Source organism: Marmota monax, unplaced genomic scaffold, assembly GCF_021218885.2.
Source record: "Marmota monax isolate L192 unplaced genomic scaffold, Marmota_monax_Labrador192_F-V1.1 WCK01_AAM20220418_F8-fsc00253, whole genome shotgun sequence".
In the NCBI taxonomy this organism is placed as follows: domain Eukaryota; kingdom Metazoa; phylum Chordata; class Mammalia; order Rodentia; family Sciuridae; genus Marmota; species Marmota monax.
The window spans coordinates 2,772,301-2,782,259 of NW_026695237.1; the positions used below are offsets into that span (position 1 = coordinate 2,772,301).

The 9,959-nt window shown below is 42.5% G+C and overlaps 1 pseudogene; it reads left to right on the forward strand.

The window, feature by feature from the left end:
* Positions 1-981: 981 nt before the first annotated feature.
* LOC124089458 (testis-expressed protein 38-like) lies at positions 982-3,265 on the forward strand (annotated as a pseudogene).
* Positions 3,266-9,959: the final 6,694 nt, after the last annotated feature.

Sequence of the window (9,959 nt, forward strand, 5' to 3'; positions counted from 1 at the left end):
AGTTCTCAAGACATCTCCCTTTTGAAACTTTTTGTTGTATAAAACTGTGCTATTACAGAGTCATAGCACTGTCTTCTATTACCACAGGTTTCTGGAGAGAAACAGTCCTAGAGGGTCGAAATAACAAGCTTGCTTTAATTTGAATTAAATTGGACTCAGTGGTCTTTTCTTTTTCTTGTAGTTTAACAAGATTAGCTCTGCTATGTGCTTTTGGAATGTAGTAGATAAGTAATAAGTCTAGGAGGGCTGGCTTGTATCTGGCTCAGGATCATTGCAGTTTTTCCTCACAGCATCCATCTTCACTGGCTAACTCATCATCTCCTAGGGCTCAGGTCCCATGTCCACACCTCAACTGAACCTTCCTGGATGAAGTCTAACATTCTTTATACACCAAAATTGTCTCTTTTATTTTACCTGCTTCAATCCCTTCATGGCAGTTTCACACTTTGAATTGCCTATATCTTTCTTTTCTTTAATTTAACAGGTTTCCATACCAATGGATACAGATATATATATATATATATATATATATATATATATATATATATATATATATATACACACACACACACACACACACACACACACACACACACACACACACAAAGCAGGCAAAGAAAAACAGGGATAAAGAGACACTTGAGCAGGGAACTAAAATAAATGAGTAAAGGATCTCTATGAATATCTGAGAGACAAGATTCACAAGAAGGGGGAAGAGACACATGGGAGTGGCTGATGAGAATATTCAGGCATTTGGAGGCCTTGGTCAAGGATTGTGGTTTTTCACCTGAGGACTATGGGAAGTCACTGCATGTGGGAGCAGACTAGCATGATCTATGCTGTCAAGGCTCATTCTGGCTACTGAAGAAAATGGGAGGAACTCAATGGTGCCAAGGATCCAAGCCAGGACCAGTGGTACTAGCTATTGGAGGCTGCCATAGGCTTCATGAGAAAATTTCCCTCTAACTGAGCTGGTCCAAAATGAATCCAGATGCTCCAGGAGATGGTAAGCAAGTCCCCCTGAATTCCAGCAATTTTCAGGGATTTGGAGGTGAGTAGGAAAGTACTAATCTCATTACTCCATTATCTGATGGAAGCTGAATTAAACAGGTCTCCAAGTCTCCTCCAAATGGAGACCATAGGGTGCTGGGATTGATTCAGTACCATCAGGTAGCATCAGAGTGCTGCTGAGTTGGAGTTTTGACCATGTGGGAGGACGAGGATGTGTTCAGAGCTAGAAATGTGGTGAGAGGCACTCCTGAGTGAAGGAGTAGTTTGGGCAAAAGTCCAGAGTTCTTAGTGGACTCTGGGATGCCCAGAAGGGAATGGTGTCTGAAGGATGGGGAAGAAGATGAAGCTGGAAAGAAATACAGGATAAAGGAGAGCACCCACAGGGACAGATGATGCCCAAGAAACACTGGTAGAAGAAAGAAAAGAGACATTGGAAGAGCCACAGAAGGAGGTTTCGACTACATGAAATTTTGGAGCTGTTTGTCTCTCTGACAACTTGGTCAGAAACTTCTTGATGACAAGGCTGTCCAAAGATCACTGTGTTCTCTACCCCACTCCTCTCTGAAAAATCCATGTAAAGGGCTGGGATTGTGGCACAGTGGTAGAGCACTAGCCTAGCATGTGTGAGGCACTGTGTTTGATTCTAAGCACACCACATCAATAATTAATAAAATGAAGGTCCACTGACAATTAAAAAAATAGAAGAAGAAAAAGAAGGAGAAGGAGAAGGGAGAAGGAAGAAGGAGAAATTATCCATAAATGGCTTTGTAACAACCCACTGAAATAATCCATAAATGGCTTTGTAACAACTCACTGCATAAACAGAAACTCCTGAGGGTGTGAGGGCCCTTTCCTGGGGGCTGTTCTGTGAGTTCCCCATATGAAGTGGGGAACAGACAATTCGGTGTTGGGACTATTCTTTGATGGAAGACAACGATGCTCATGACATGTCACAAAATAGAGTCCCTTCCTTCCATCAACTGTCACCCACTCCACAACCGCCAATCTGGAATTCTCAGTGCTCAGAACCCACTGATCTCATCTTGAGGGCATAATGGGGCTGGGGCCTTCTGAGGACTCCCATTGGTGGAATGAGCAGTGGGGGAGTTCATTATTTCCAAAGCCATAGGACTGGTAAGAAGCTTCAACTGATGGATTCCCCAAAGGAGGACCTGGGCCTTCCTGGACATAAGTAGCCCTACTGTCCTTTGAGTGTAGGGGAATACCCTTTGTAGGGATAGGGTGGTGGCTGCCTTCCTGCAGGAAGTGCTAAGCAGTTAAGAGGTAGGCTCCACCAGAAGAGGAGGGACTCCTTGGAGACATAGATCATGCTCTGCCCAAACAGAAAAGCAAGGAGTCTTGCCATCAAGTGGGGAGCTTGAATTGCTCAAGGATATTGTGCATAGTGAGGCATCTCAGTCTGAAGGACAGGATGGGGTCTGGGACTGGGAGCCAGAAGTACTGACTGAGTCTGGGTAGGTCATGGCCCCTGTACACAAGCATTCCTTATCTATCAAAGGCGAAAGTGGCCTCTTAGGCTTCCTGCCAAACTAGCTTGGACGCAATGAGAATTCTATGAGATGTGTCTTTGAGGAGGGTGGGAAGGAAGGAATGGATGAATGAGCCAAGTCAAGCAGAGGAAGGAGAAAGAGTTGAGGTCCCATGTTACAGCTGTCAGTTTGCCTCTTCATTTTCAGCCTCAGTGTGGGTGCCACTGTACTTTGGATTGCTGGGTCTGCGCTATGTGATAACTGTGGGGATGCACTGATTTCCTGTGCTGGAAGAAGAAACTGGAGGAGCATGCCCAGCAGTGGGTGGAAGTGCTGAGAGCCACCACCTTCACTTACAGCCCACTCCTGTACTGGAGAAACAAAGGATGGCAATGTGGCATGAATGCAGCTATCAATACAGGCCTTTCCCCGGCTGGTCCCCAAACTGACATTCAAGTGGAGATTCCAGATTCTCTGTGGCAGTCAGACACCTGTGAAGGCAGACACTATGCCATCAGAGGAAGTAGCACCAAGGCACAGGCCCCTGTTCCTCTGCAACATGCTCTGCTGGCCACACAGCAGCTCTTATCTAACCTGATGCCACAGCGGCAGTCCAAATCCCCACTCCTGATTATCTTTCAGGAGATACCTTTTGCTCCACCCCTCCGCTGAACCTACCTTCCATGCTGGACCACTCTGCCTCCTACCCCTATCTCCACTGGAAGTGGAAAGAAATGTCCATTCTCATTCCTTTCCCATTCTAGTCCTTGGGGTGAATGTTTCAATGCATACTTTGTTCTTTAGATTTTCAGTCTCTGCTCACTGAAGCTGAGAACTTCAGGTACCAGGACTATTAGAAAAAGGAGCTAACCTCAGGCAATTGACATTGCCACCCAGGTCAGAGCCCTGATAGATGTTACAATAGTAAATGTTTTGTGTCTCGATGGCTCTTAATAGGGCAATGCTCTTCCCTTCTAGGATGGGGGAACAGGTCTTACCAATAAAATGAGATTTGGAGGGTGGCTGTGAAGAGATACATGGAAACAATACATGTGGAGGAGCTCAATTCCCTCCCCCAATCACTGGAGCTCCAAGGTGTACCACCCCTGGACAAGGTCCCCAGAGGCACTGCTCTTCTGCAGCATGGCAAGTGGATGTTGAAGATCTTCCACTTGCTGGGAGATGTATGATTAGCCTGGTGTGGGAGTACTTGCTACCAGGTAAGCTGATGCCCAAAGAGAGTTGCCACAAGATTAGGGAGCAAAAAAGGTTAGGACCACGTCACCCAAAGTTCTTCTGTTGCCCAAACAAAAGGTTTCAAGGGAGGCTACATGGTTCTTCCAAATCCAATCATACTTGTCAAAGGAGGGGTGGAAACCTTCACACTCTAGTGCCTTTTTTATGAGCATCATCAAAAGAAATGCATCTGCTCATAGTATAGAGTTAGTTCCCTATCCAAAGTCAAGCATTCTTCTGCTCCTAGAATCCTTCCCATTCAATGGGAATGATTTTCAGAATGACTCCAACTGATGTTTAAGTCCATTTTATACAGAAATGATGAGTCCAAACTAGGGCTGGTGGAATATGTGTTTGCCTATTTGTGGATGCACACTGCATGGCGAATTCTATTTCCAGCTCAACATTCCCCATTCTTCCCTTAATTCACCAGATTCCAAATCAAGTATAAGGTGGCCTTTTTCTAAATGGAAAGAGTACATCAGCTTCATCTTGGTGCACTGAGGCATCCCTCCCCTGTTGGCATTAGTGCTGATGAAACACCTCTTCCACCTCCTGTATGGGAACAAACTGATTAAGTCTGTGTGAAATGTTCAGTAAGTGTTCAGGTCTCAACCTACAGCTGTCAGTCAACTTTCCTTTATTTTTTTCATCCTCAGTGTGGGAGAAAATTGTACTTTGAATTGCTGTAGCTATGCTCTGTGATCACTGTGGGCTGCATTCTCTTTCTGCACTTGAAGAGGAAACTGGAGGAGCAGTGGGTGGAATTGCTGAGAGGTGCCACCTTCACTAACAGCCCACTCCTGTACTGGAGAATCAAGGGACGTCAATGTGGTATGAATGCAGCTATCAACACAGGCCATTTTCTGGCTAGTCCCAAAACTGAGATTCAAGTCAAGATTCCAGATTCTTTGTGGGAGTCAGACACCTGCGAAGGCAGGCAATATGCCATCGGAGGAAGCAGTGCCAAGGCACAGGCACAAGAGAACCAAAGTATTCCAGTGCACCTTCTGCAAATGCAAGGGTCATTGCAGACACAATTGTCCCCATTGCTTCCAAGAGAAGCCATGTAAGATCATCCAGACTCAGACCCCTCCTGACAAGGGGCACCACTCATAGAGGAAAGCTAAAGTCAGAGGTCTTCATAAATGTCCTCAAGGTGATGTCTGAGGTATCTCAGCTAATTCTTAGGAATAGATAGGAACAAGGTAAGTTTGGACCAATTTGGGCAGGGGAGGATAGCCTGAAATCACAGGAGTACATGGATGTTGAAAAGTGAAAATAATTTTTTTTTTGTTTAAAAAAGCAGAGATACACTTGTGGCAGCCCTACAAACAATAAGTAATTCTGAAGGCCTTGGAAAAAGGGTTCTTCTCTGAAATGAAGTTCATGAAATGCCACAAAATAGCTTCTTTTAGTCTAATTAAAAAAGACTTGGACATGAAATTGTAATGGGCAATGAAAATCAAGGCATATTCAGTGACCTAACAGGCAGACTAGATGATGAGCACTTGGAAAGAAGAAGATCAGTTTGTGGAATGCTGGAGGATTACAAATTTCCTAACATCAAGAAGAAAGAAAAATTGAGAAGTTATGAAACATTTGTAGGCAGGTTCCCAATATAATATTTATTTTTCTTCATTGCAGATGAAAATTGCAGACAGGTTCTAGAGTCTGTATTTGTACAGGTATGCTCTGCTTTCCTATAAGACAGGCAGAACTTTAGGAGTAATCACCTGCTGAGAGAGGGAGAAATGCGAGCAGGAAACCTATTGGAAAGATAATACAATCATCTACGCATAGGGTCTTAAAGGCTTGGAATGAGATGGAGGCAACAATAGTGGCATAGGAGAAATACGAGTTGGTCAGGTATATGAGAGCAAGACATTGAAAGATGAGTTGGCTTATTGCACAGATCACGTTCTGTCCAAACAGAAAAGATACATGGGAGTGTTAAACCATGACACAAAGAAAAGACCACTGACTCCAATTTAAATCAAATTAAAACAAGCTTGTAATTTTGACAGGCCAGGATTGTCTCTCCTGAAACCCATGGGAATAGAAGACCAATGCTACAGCTCTCTAGGAACACAGCTTTATAGCACAGAAACATGCATACAAAGGGGGAGTGTCTTTAGAACTTACAGATAACAGAATTTTGACAAGCATAACACAAAGGCAGGTAGTAGGTTAATGGTCTAAATGTTTCAGCATTTAGGGAGTAAGTTTAGATCCCAGTATGAGGATTTATGAGGTGCCACTAGAGTTTCAGAGAGGGTCATTATCTGGCCAGGGAAAGCCAGAGATTATGAGGCATCACTAAAGTTTCAAAGAGGGCTGCTATCTTGTCAGTGAAAGCTAGGCATGGGTGAGTTCAAGGAATGGGCAAGCATTCCAAGCAAGTTTAAAACATCAAAATACAGCCAGGCTAAATAGAAATCCTAATATTTTACAGAAAACACAAATGAATCTTTTATAACTTGTGAAACGTTGGCTCCTGATCTTAATACGGAATTAGTCTGGGTTTATCATTCCCCCCTTGTTTTACGTATCCCTTTCAAATCTTTGACATGGAGCAATCAGTAATGTCAATCATATATGTTAATACGGTCAATTATACATAATAGAATTAAGTTGTAGTCCTCCAAACCTGAGCACATAGTTAATGATTCATGGGACAAGAACTAATAGGAGAGGATGCAAATTATAGGACCTACAAGGGAAGTTAACCATGGAAACCAGTTTCCCAAGCCTGGCCAAGAGTTGTCCATTTGAATTTTGTTGATCTCCGTTTTTATTTCATTCCTCTGTTGTTGGATAACACTAGAATAATCGGTAATATTAAAACAACACATGCCTGGAAATTGTTGACAGCCCAAATGATATCTCAGAAAAAGAAAGTCAATAGCTCCTCTATTTTGTAGTACTGAGATTCAGAGTCCTTTCATCCCCTGATTAATTTCTACTAAGAATTGTGCCATAAGGTTAGCTGTTTTGCTAAAACTACAGACTAATTTCATGATTTCTCTGTATTCCTACCACTAGATCCACAATTGGCAAAAAGAAAGCTGCTGCAATTGCGAAATCTAGGGGGTCCAAGTGGATTAAATTGTTATTGCAATTGAGGGGCAGACTTCGGATGTCTTGGTGGGGAAATGCCAGGGATGGCAGTAAGGGAAAGATCCATCCAATAGAGCAGATCCCACAGAAATTGGTAGGCAAAGCCTGGAAACTCATCTTATTACAGAGAAAAGCCCATCCTGTAGGAAGTCATTTGCCATTGGGTAGGGAGATATTTTGTTTAATAGAACAATTAGGTGGGGTTTGGGGAAGGATGCACTCTATGCATAAACAATGTTTTTGGACATCAGTGAAGCTGGCAAGGCTGACTCTGCATGGGACACAGGTCAGTCTTGCTGTGTAGCCCTATCAGCAGTGACCTTAATATAGTCATCATATTTTATAGAGAGGTCCATAAGATGATTAGCTAACAACTGATGGATGGAACTTCCTTCTTGTATGCAGAAGGAACTTTTGTTCATAGTATCAACAGCCAATTGTAACCAAAAGGTTTGATTGTTTGTAGAATTTAGGAGGCTCATGGAAATATCCACATTTAAAGTAGCACTTGAATAGTCGGTATCCACTATGGCCCTCTTTTTAAACTTAATAAAAGAATATTGTCCTGAATCTTGAGGGTGAGCTGAGTATTTATAGATTCCAAAATTTATATGATCCCCTTGAGACTGGTCTGTAAGATTTTTACATGGTCCCTCCCTGAATACCAGACTGAAAATTTCTTGATTTTCTTTACACCATCTTATAGGGCCTATTATTGGATCCTGACAGGAGTAAGTACAATTTAATATTAGTGAGGATCTTACAATGGCAGGTCCTACCTGCGCTACAAAGGGGTGCAAGGTTGGTTGAGGCTAGCATAGCTAACACCCAAGAATACATATATATTCCAACAGGGAAAAATTATTAGCATAATGTTTACAATAACAAGGAAAAGCAATAAGAAGTTAATGACAAAATATTAACCCTTAGAAATTTTAAAATTTAAAGGTCCATGCTCAGTCACTTTCCATCTTTGGCAGCTAGATTCTCCTCCAGTGGGTTCTGAAGGTGCTTTCTTAAGCTAAGAATGATGAATCCAAGCAGGAATACCAGCAACTTTGAGGGCAGTGGGAATGTGGAGAATCACAATAGAAGGGCCTTTTCACCTGGGTTCGATGGTATTAGTTTTCAAACATTGTATGAGCACAGCATCGCCAGGTTGGAATGAATGATCAACCAATCTATGTCCAACAGGCTGAGCAGCCTGAACCTGAAGAAAGATCTTATCCATGAATAGTTGTGACCCTGAGATTGGAATGTCTCCTAGCAGATCTAGGTGTACTCTGGAAACTATAGGCAGTGGCCGCCCATAAATTATTTCATATGCAGTAAATTTTTCCTCATAAGGAATGCAATGGGCCCTCAATAGGGCAAAAAGCAGGAGATTAACCCAGTTAACACCAGTCTCAAGGATTAATTTAGACAGTGTTTACTTCTATTCATCCTTTCTACCTTCCCTGATCTTTGAGGGTGGTACATACAGCATAATTTCTAGTTTATATTAAGGGCCTTTGAAATCAATTGAGATAATTTATACATAAAGGCCAGGCCATTGTCAGACCCCAAAATTAGAGGGAAGCCAAATCTAGGAACATTCTCATTTATTAGTTTTTTATCTGCTATTTGTGCCATTTCCATCCAGATTGGAAAAGCTTCTGCCCAGCCAGAGACAGTTTCAACAAAGACTAACAAGTATTTATATTCATATAGTCCAAGTTTAATTTCAGTAAAGCCTAATTCCCAAAATTTACCAGGTACAGAATCTTAACTCCTGTTTCCTTGTGGAAGTTGATCCTTCTAGCATTTACCTGTGCACATGTCATGCAACAATTTGAGATATCTTGAAACATCCTTCGATGTCCCCGAAGCCAAACATAGGATGAGATTAATTATGACATCTTCTTGGGTGATAAATGCATGGCTGGATGAAGATCAGTTAACCACTTTCTCCCTAGTAGCTTAGATATGCAGATTTTTCCATTTGGGAGGTTCCACCAGCCATGACAGTTTTGTTGGGCACCCAATGAGAAGATAAGTTTATTTTTTTCTGTAGTGTGTGAAGAGGCCTCCTCCCCAATTTTAACTGAAAATTTTGGATAATTGGAGAGTTGTTGGATAGTTTGGTGTCTCAGATCTCCAAGGGCTATTTCCCTGGCTGTTTGATCAGCCAAGTTGTTACCCTGAGTCTGGGGACTATCATCTTTGCAGTGTCCAGGCCAGTGGATAATTATCTGGCAACCAGATAGATAGCCTCCAGTAATTGAAGAATTTCTTGTTTATTTTCAATGGTCTTACCACATGAAGTTAAAAGTCCCCTTTGTTTATATATCTGTCCCTGCACATGTGCTGTAGCAAAAACATAGTGGCTGTTTGTGTAAATATTCACCTGTTTTTCTTGTGCTCATCTCAATGCCTGTGTGATAGCAATGATTTCTGCTTTTTGGGTTGATGAGCCCCTGGGCAAACCCTGTGCCCAAATAACTTCTTTTTGGCCCATATCTACTGCTACTCCCACATACCTCATTCCATCTCAGATGTAATTGCTGCCAGCAGTGTAAAGGTCTGCATCTCTGACACTGAGAAGAATTTCAGTCAGGTCTAGTCAAGTACATTGGATGACATCCAGCATCTATGAGCGGTCATGAATTGGCTCCTACAGGTTGTTGTCTGGCAGCAGGGTTGTTGAATTGACTGCCATGGATTTATTGAATGTTAATCTGTCCTTGTCTAGGAGGAAAGCCTGTTATTAAGTGATGCGGGCATTTGACATCCAATGATTTGTGGCATCCCTCAATAGATCTTCCTCTGTGTGTGGAACAGTCACAGTAAGAGTCTGCCCCAGAGTTAGTTTGTCTGTGTCCGTTATCAGGAGTGCAGTAGCCACTCTGGCTCTTAAACAAGGAGGCCACCCTGATGCTACCAGATCAAGCCTTTTTGAAATTTAGGAAATTGATCTTTTCTATAGCCCTAGATTTTGGGTAAGCACTCCCTTTGCAATACCCTTTATCTCATGAACATACAGATGGAAGGGCTTAGAGGGTATCAGGGAAGCTTAGGACAGGAGCCTACCAGAGCCTTTTTTAGATTTTTAAAGGCTAATTC